The sequence below is a fragment of the Oryzias latipes genome, chromosome 23 (genome assembly GCF_053564925.1).
Source record: "Oryzias latipes strain Hd-rR chromosome 23, Olatipes_Hd-rR_3.1".
Classification (NCBI taxonomy): Eukaryota; Metazoa; Chordata; class Actinopteri; order Beloniformes; family Adrianichthyidae; genus Oryzias; species Oryzias latipes.
The window spans coordinates 16,033,459-16,041,994 of record NC_136259.1 but is presented as its reverse complement, the minus strand read 5'-3'; positions in this window follow the sequence as shown (position 1 = coordinate 16,041,994).

The following is an 8,536-nucleotide window of genomic DNA, read 5'->3' as shown; positions in this document are numbered from 1 at the left end:
GATGCGTTAAGTTGCACAGGGACTCAGCCTTGTACAAAATAGACACGTCAAGTGCTTCACTGCATCACTAAAATTGCATTCAGAAACCTTGTCTCATCAGATATGTGCCGCTCCGCTCATTACACGCAGAGCGGCGCCGGATCTGATTGATGTGCTGCCTGACCGGGTCACACAGGAAATGACTGGGAGTCAATCTGCAGCCATGTACTTCAAAACAAGAACCTCCCAAAATGTAATTTTAGAAGCCATTTCCTTCAGTTTAGCCGTTATTGAATGAAGTGTTGTCCCGTCTCCCCCCACCACACTCGCAGGATCAACTTAAGAAGGTCAGTGTGTACGTCTGCTTATGTGGGCTTGTCTTTTTAATTTTTTATCAGCTTGTAGACTGTTTGTTTTCATTTAATACACTTTTGATGTTCAGATATTCCCGACAGAGGAGGGCTCCTGGTGCGCATCAAAAAGTCTGAATCTGTGCCCCCCTGTAGAGGTAGGAGGGTAAAAAAAGGGCGAGGCTGAGGAGAAGATGAAGAGGCAAATCTACAAAGGCTTTGCACCGTTTCTGGAGGCAGTTCAGTTTTTTGTTAAAAGAGATCTGTTCATTAGGAATTCAGTACTTCCTCAGACCTGACTTCCCATCCTGGCTTACCTTCATCCCACCTCTCCTCTCCCCATCTCTGCTGTCCACCGCTCCTCTCTTTTGTAACACATTTGTTTGTGATTTTACCATGCTGTGCTCACATACTGGCCCTCCTCTTCTGATGTATTGAATAAACTATTTAATTTAACTCAAGTTTTCCTTTCAGAGGAAAGCTGCCTTTTCTTTAACTAAGCATACATTAAATCACTTTAAATCCTCTTTATTTGTTTTCTTGCTCTTAGATCTCATTATTTGCAATTCTTGACTTCTGGATTGAAGCTCATTTAAAAAGGGAATTCATCCGAAGCCAAGTGCAGTTCACAATAACCTCGTGGGGCTAACAAATAATCCAACACAATTAATACTCGTAATCTGAATTAACATTTGTTCTCTGATACTAATTGGGTTGAGCCCTGTTAATTGATGATTTGATTTCAAATGTCAGCTCTAAAAGGATCTTATGAGTAATGCTCCAACAATTGTCAAGCTTGTTTGGACTCCCAACTCAACTTAATCTTAAATTTAAAATAAAGCTAATCAAAATTTGTCATTGATCAAGTCTAGAAACAAAAAAGAAAGTTTTCGAAAAAATGGAGGGACCTGACAGTGTAAAAAGCCACCTGGTGGTTGTTTTGGTGAAGTGACTTTTTAAAATGTGCTTTCATACGGAAGTCAAAACATTTCATTAAGAAACGTGTGAAGATACCACATAGTGCCATGTCAGAAAATGTATTTGAAAACTTAATTAATTTAACAATTTTTTTTTCTTTTTGAACAGAAAAGTTGTTTTTTTAGCACTGGTTAGCAATGTTTTCAGAACAGTGATCAATGAATACCATTTTTTAATTTCTAGAAGCTGATAGCATATAACTTAATGTATTAGATGTGAGTTAAAAGCCACTCCCAGGTTCCTAACAGAAGCACTGCATCAGAAATATGCTTCTGATAAGCGACATGGCTATTAAACGTGTGCCGCAATTTAAAATAGGTAGAACTTCGACCAATCAGGGACTCTGATTTAGTTGTGACATGTGGATGGCGTCCCTTGTAATTCATGAAAGTGCTTGAAAAGTGTTTGTAAATTGATCATGTTTGAGACAATAATGATTGTGGTTTTTGGCCCAAATTAATTTTTTGGAAACAAAGTTTTTCATATAAGAATAGAGCTGTGAAAGGAAAAGCCTGAAGCAAGATTGGCGAGATTTGCACCGCTTAGACATTTTGCACCAAGCCTCTTCCAACTGCAGGTGATGGATATGCGCTAATAAACAATAAAAACAGAAGCCCCTCCCTGTTTGTCCAGTGTGAACACCATGGCCTAAATATGTGTTCAATAATCTGCGTTTTTTTTCTATTACTGTCTTATCTCCAACATGTCATCTCCTAATGATTATATAAACCACATTTCACCTTTCGACCTCTCCTATTTTATCATATGGCTATGCAATCTCAGTCCTTCACCCCATATGACCCTCTGTTCTATCCTTCATTACTTGGTTGTCATTTCAGTGACAGTTCGTGAGACATCTGTTTACCCCTTTGACCTTTGCTGTGCTAAACCTCCTCCTGCTGTTTTGTCCTTGAAACTCCTTTCTTCCTCCTCTTCTTCTTTCCCCTACACGACTTAACTCAGTCCAGCACTCGGTGTACCTGTTGCAGCAAAGTCCTTTGCCTGCCTTTGGCTTTATATATTGACCTGTCTGCCTCCCTCCATTCCTTTTTCTGCCTCGGTCTAGACAATCAGGTCAGGAGCACCAGCGGATGTCTTGATTAGATTTTGCTCGCCTGGGGATTAAACTGCGGCCGGGCAGGGTGTCTGTTTTTTTGGCCGGGCAATCGCCGGATGCAATATTTGTTGAAAAAACAAAGAAAGGAGGATAATTAGACAGGGAGATTGATCGTGAAACAAACAGACCATGCCATTTTGTTTTTTATCTGCCTCTGTGAGTTCTGCTTATTTTGTTTACCACCTTCATTTGTGCCTTGAGGGAGACCTGGAATGTTGTAGCCATGGAGGCTGGAAGTCGCTGGGCTCTGATTGGCCGAGCCACCGCCAGCTGGGACATGTTATAGACCTGTAGTGATATGGATATGGATGACTGATGATGCTGCCTTTGTCTCACTCTGTGGTGTCTTTCGTGTCTTTTATCTTCTCTGTGATTTTATAAGGAGTAGAGTTCTTGTTTTAGAGAAACAAGTCTTAGATGAATAGAAAAAGAAATGAATAGATAGAAAATAAATAAATGAGGAGAATACAGAGTAGGATTTTAATGTGGGATAAGGCATGCTTCATTAGCGACCTGAGCTAAACTCTGGTTAATGAACCGTTAACTGCAGATTTTTGGAACTGGAACTTAGATATATTTTGAAAATCTCCCTGTGTCTTAATCCATAAAAGTATTTATTCCTCCATCTTCTATACCTTCTTATTCCGGTGGGGATACTGGGGCCTAATGAAGGGCGGCAAATGGCAATTTAGTCACCAATCAACCTATGAAGCATATTGTTGGACTGTGGGAGGACGCCGGAGTGCCCAACATAGGCATTTCATAAATGACTCAGTTTCCAGTCATTGCACCATAAACACAGCTCGACTTTACAACAACTGTAAGAGAATAACAGCCTATTTTAATATTTTTGTCTAAATGTATTATTCACAATTTTATTCAAATGGATTTATAGGTCATTTTTAATAGTCAGAGTCAATATCTCATCTGTAGAAAGGTCTTCAATACAATAAAAATGGTCTTTTTGGTGTTTTAAAATGGTCTTGTGGCATTTTTCTGATACTGAAGGATATTTAATAAGAAAATGATGCTTAAAATTGCATGTCTAACTATTTTTTTCAAACTAAATTGTGGTGAATAAGGAGCAAACGGAAAAAAAGGTTTGAAGAAGAGCTTATTTGTGGTGTAGAAAATACTAAAAGGGAGGGGAAGGGGGGGCGGGACACAAACGAACGTGCCTACAACACAGAGGCAACACAAGTTTTCTTTAGACTGGCTAAAAACAGCATAATCATAATTAAAAAAACCACTGACAACACTTTTACAATAGATCAAAAGATGATTGGGACTTTAACTGTTTTAGCTGAACTTAACCCAGTGAGTCACATGACCTTGTCTTTCATTCTCCTCCTTCACAATTACTGCGTAGACAGCTGCAATCAATCCATCATTACTTACCTAAAAAAAAAAAAAGATCCCCTCACTGGGATTCATATAATTGCCGTCTGATTGATTTTGCACTTAAGTAATTACAATGCCAAGTCCTTTGTTAAATAATCTTTGTACTTTTACCCACACTGGGTTTTGTATTCCAGCCTTTTATGCCTGAATATTGACTACAGATAGTGGCAAAAATATGTAGATTTTAAGACAGTTATTTTTTCCCAACATTAATTTTACACGTTTCAGATGCAGCCCACCCCACCTGTTTAAAAAACACTTGACAAATTCCTGTTCACCGCTTCACTCTGCTCTGTTTATTTGGAATTAAATCTATTTTTAATGCCAAGTTTTCATGCTGCACAGTTTCACAAATTACAAATCCTGTTTTTTAATGTCAGTAGTAGAAAATATTCCTAAAAAAGTCTCAAATGTAATTTGTTACTTAACATAATGGTGGGGTTGATCTTTTTTTTCTGCAAATGGTTTAAAAGGTCTCAATGCTTGCAAAACCATGTATGTAAAATAGGAAAATCAGTTCCCATTCCCACCTTTTGACGAAAAGATTACTCATATTTTTGCTTTCTAATCTCATTAGTCTATATAAAAACACTTGTGCAATATAAAAATGTTTTTGTTTACTAAAAATAAAGTTGCATTGAAAGTAGGTTGGAAAAACACCTTCACTTAATGAGGTCCCGTGATGCCTGTACAGATTAATAAAAAATATCATCTATCACATTACAAAAAGGGAATAATAATGTGTGCATACTGTACATTATTCCTGCTTTAAAGGTGCTTTATATAGAATCTTAGTTGAATATTGATCACATTTGCATCCCTTGTGACATTTTGAAGCATGATTTCGAGTAGATATTTAATGTGCTCTTTTCATTCGTCATAATGGACTTCTTGTCTGATTTAAAGGGACAAGGGACCACAGGCAAGACTGCAGCAGCAGCTGACTGTAAAGTCATCAATCACAATTGACATGGCAACTTATTTAACCTTTTTGCAGCTGAATTTTTAGGGCCCAGACACTTGGAAAGCAGAATTGTTGAACGAATCGCCTTAGAATAGATGCAAACCCTGCTCTGATGTTCCTCCTTACATGAGACTTGCTTCTGAAGTCTATCACTCCACAAATAATCAGTGTGACATCTCTCATGTTACCTTCCCTGAGGAATTGTAAGTTTACACCCAGCGATTCTGTTTCCCTTCTTCTCTAGTCAGCCATCAGCTTTTCCTTCTCCCGTCTTTGCCTGCCTCTTTTATGCGTCTTTTCTTTGTGTCTAGGTAAGGTAATCGCATGATGCTAGTAGAGCATTTTCAATACATGACTATAACGATGACTATCATTTATATATATATATATATATATATATATATATATATATATATATATATATATATATATATATATATATATAGTTTATTTGCCAAAAGGTAATTTCTGAGAAAAGATTGATACACGATGCCTGTTTCTGAATTATTGCAATGAGATAAAATGAAAATACTTTTTCTGTCACTCAAAATTGTCATTTTAGACATTATTCTGAACACAGATTATAGGTATTTTGCCAATCTGACTATATCAAAAAGGTTTGAAAATTTGAACTGCTACCCAAGTGCTTGTTTAATCGAAACTTCGATGTGCGACTGCATGCAAAATTACTTCAATATGATTTTTAGACCAGAAGAAAACGTGCTAACATCTGAAAACCTTCTTTTTAGGAGGTTAAATTCACAAACAAATTTTTTTTTGTTTGTTTTGTCACTGCTTCTTTGATCAATTCACCATTTTTTATGTTTATCACTTTTACCCTGACAATATTCATTGACTTTTACTTTATTGCTAATAAGCACCTTCAAACTTATTTTGCTGGCCTTTGTGCTTTTAAACTAACATTTCTGCCTCATGATTTGCAGAGGTTGGATGGAATGACGTGCATGAACAGACACAGCCACATGCATGAATGCAGGATAGTCACTATATGGCTTCACTGAGTGACTTGAGTATAAAAGACATTTTTTTCATGTTATTACTGACCCGTATAGGTCTAGGTTACAACCGCTTCCCTTGAGAGAAGATCCAATATTCTGTATCACCAGAAAAAGAATGATGGGAAGAGGAGGGGGGATGGAGGAGGAGGAAAGATGGAGAAGGAGAAATGTCACAAAAAAGGGGAAAGGGAGTAAACTGTAATAGAAGGAAAGAAAAATGTTTGGGGTTTGACAGGAAAAAGAGGTGAAGAAAGTACAAAGTGACAGCTGAGACAGGAAATGTCAGCAAATTGTACAAGAGAGCGATGGGAAACTTGAAAGTTTGTTTCTGAAGGTTTCCTGTCAGATGTTTTTATTGAATATCTGACAATAGGGTAAATTTGGGGAAAAAAATTAAAATGTCAAAATAAAAGCTTGTTTAAACAAAGCTATAAGTGGAATTGAAATATTTTAGACATGGATCACATTTCAGTGTTGGTTGCTAAAGCCTTTTATTCATAGATTGAATAAAAGATTGATCTTTCTTCTTTTAGTCAACTGTGGGTGAATTTGCAACCCAGTCTCATCCTAAAATGTGTAGTAGCTACATTTGTCCACATGGAAATGCGTGAGAGTTTTACAAAAACGCCCCCTAAACTGTGAGGGGGATACGTTTCATTTTTCTATTCATTTTCTACGAGCCTTCTCAGGATCACGTGACTTTGGAGGTTTGGCCTGCCTTGAGCAAAAAACATGGCGGATGCACGTTCATTTTTTCGGTGGAATATCCCATAAAACAAGATATTTTGAGGACTAATTTTTATTTTGACAACATTTCTAGTGAGAAATATACCATTTTCTTTTAAAATATGCTTTCATTTAGGACATACAGTTTGTAGTTTGCTTGTTTCGTTCAACTTTTTCTCCCAAAAGCTCTCTGTTACGTTGGAGAAACACGTTAACTTTCATTCATATCTGCAGACGTGCGCGTGGGTCACGTGACTAATATGTTTCTCTTTTTTTCCGCAGAAAATGCCATAAAATAGGAGTGATTGTGGACTAATTTATTTTTGAAAACATTTCTAGCAGTATATATCCCCTTTATTTTCATAATATCCATTCATTGCAGACATGCAGTTCGTAGTTTGTTTGTTTCGTTCAACTTTTCCTCAAAGGATCTGAATGCGTTTGATCTTGTCCATAAATATATGCAGCCTGACGTGGGTCACGTGACGTGACGTGAGTTTCTCTTTTTTCATATAGAAGATCTCGTGAAAAGGTACGTTGCTATTTATTAATTATTTTTATTTACATTTCTACGGACCCGTGTATAGGTTTCATGCTGTGTTGTTGCGACTTTGAAGGACATTTAAACAAACCGGAAGAATGTTGTTCAGGAACGGACTGGAGAGTTCTCTAAATTTACTTAGCGATTTTTTTATTCAATATTCTTTTACATGTTAAAGTATTCACACTACAAGTCTAAATGCTGTGTACAATGTCTGATCTTTTCCATCATATCTGTGGGCTGACGCGGGGTCATGTGACGCGAGTTTCTTTTTTTTCCTGTGGAAAAATCTCGTAAAATAAGATCGTCTGAGGTTTAATATTTAGGTTTAATAACATTTCTAGGGACCGATGTACTCTGTCGTAAAGTCCATGCAAGCGTATTTTTTCAACATCAACTAGTTGAGTTTAGAAATACATTATATTTATGAATAATTACAATATTACATTGATTTTTAACGCATAGCACAAAAGCATCAAATAATCAATATCTAACAACTTGTAGAACATGAATAATAAAACTTGGACATGCATCCATCATCTACCCCTTTTGTCCTTTTATTGACAAAGAAAATTAGAAAATATTAATATAATTTTAAATAAACAAAAAAACAAATTAGGCTGATTATTATTTGGACTTATTTATTTGCGACCAAGCAAAAAAACTGATGGAAATTCATGTTGAAGAGGCACGTTGCTGGATTGTCCGTACGTATTTTAACCATAACCCCGCCTTCTTTACTTGCAAATAGGCACTTCAAAATAAATAAATAAATTCATTAATAATATATACAGCATAAAACATGACGAGCACTCCATTAACTCCATCTGGGTTTCATAAATAAAATAAAAACGTTTACCACTCAAAACAATCATCAGAACTCTAACACAGTAAATATGCCAAACAAATTAATAAAAAAGCATTTATATACATTAGAGTTCTACTTTAAAATAGTAATAATGTAAAATAAAAACTGCTCCTTTTTTCTTTAAATGTCCTCATTGCATATTAATCTTTTCCTCCAATCACACGGCTGCATTCTGAAAGATGAAAAGTGTAAACTTGTTTAAGAGATGTTTAAGAGGACTACTGTAAACTAAGATAAATGTGTTAGTTAAAATAAAGTAATAATGCATAGTTATTTTATAATAAAAGACTAAAAAAGGCAAATTAATAATACAAAATCCAAATCTTTACAAATTCTGCAAGTATTTTGTCGTATTACTTTTTACTGGTGGAAATGCAAAGAAAAGCGACAAATTAGAAGAACTGGTTTGAACATGAATTATTGCACAAAGACGGAAAGGTGGGCGTGTCTCCAGGAAAGAGATCCTCATGACAACCAAGATGATTTTTGATACGGAGGCTGATGCTTCAAGGAGAAAAGAAACGTCAACAGCCAGTGCTGATCAGAACACAATCCAATATTCTCATCATTTGAATAAATCCTGAAATGTTCAT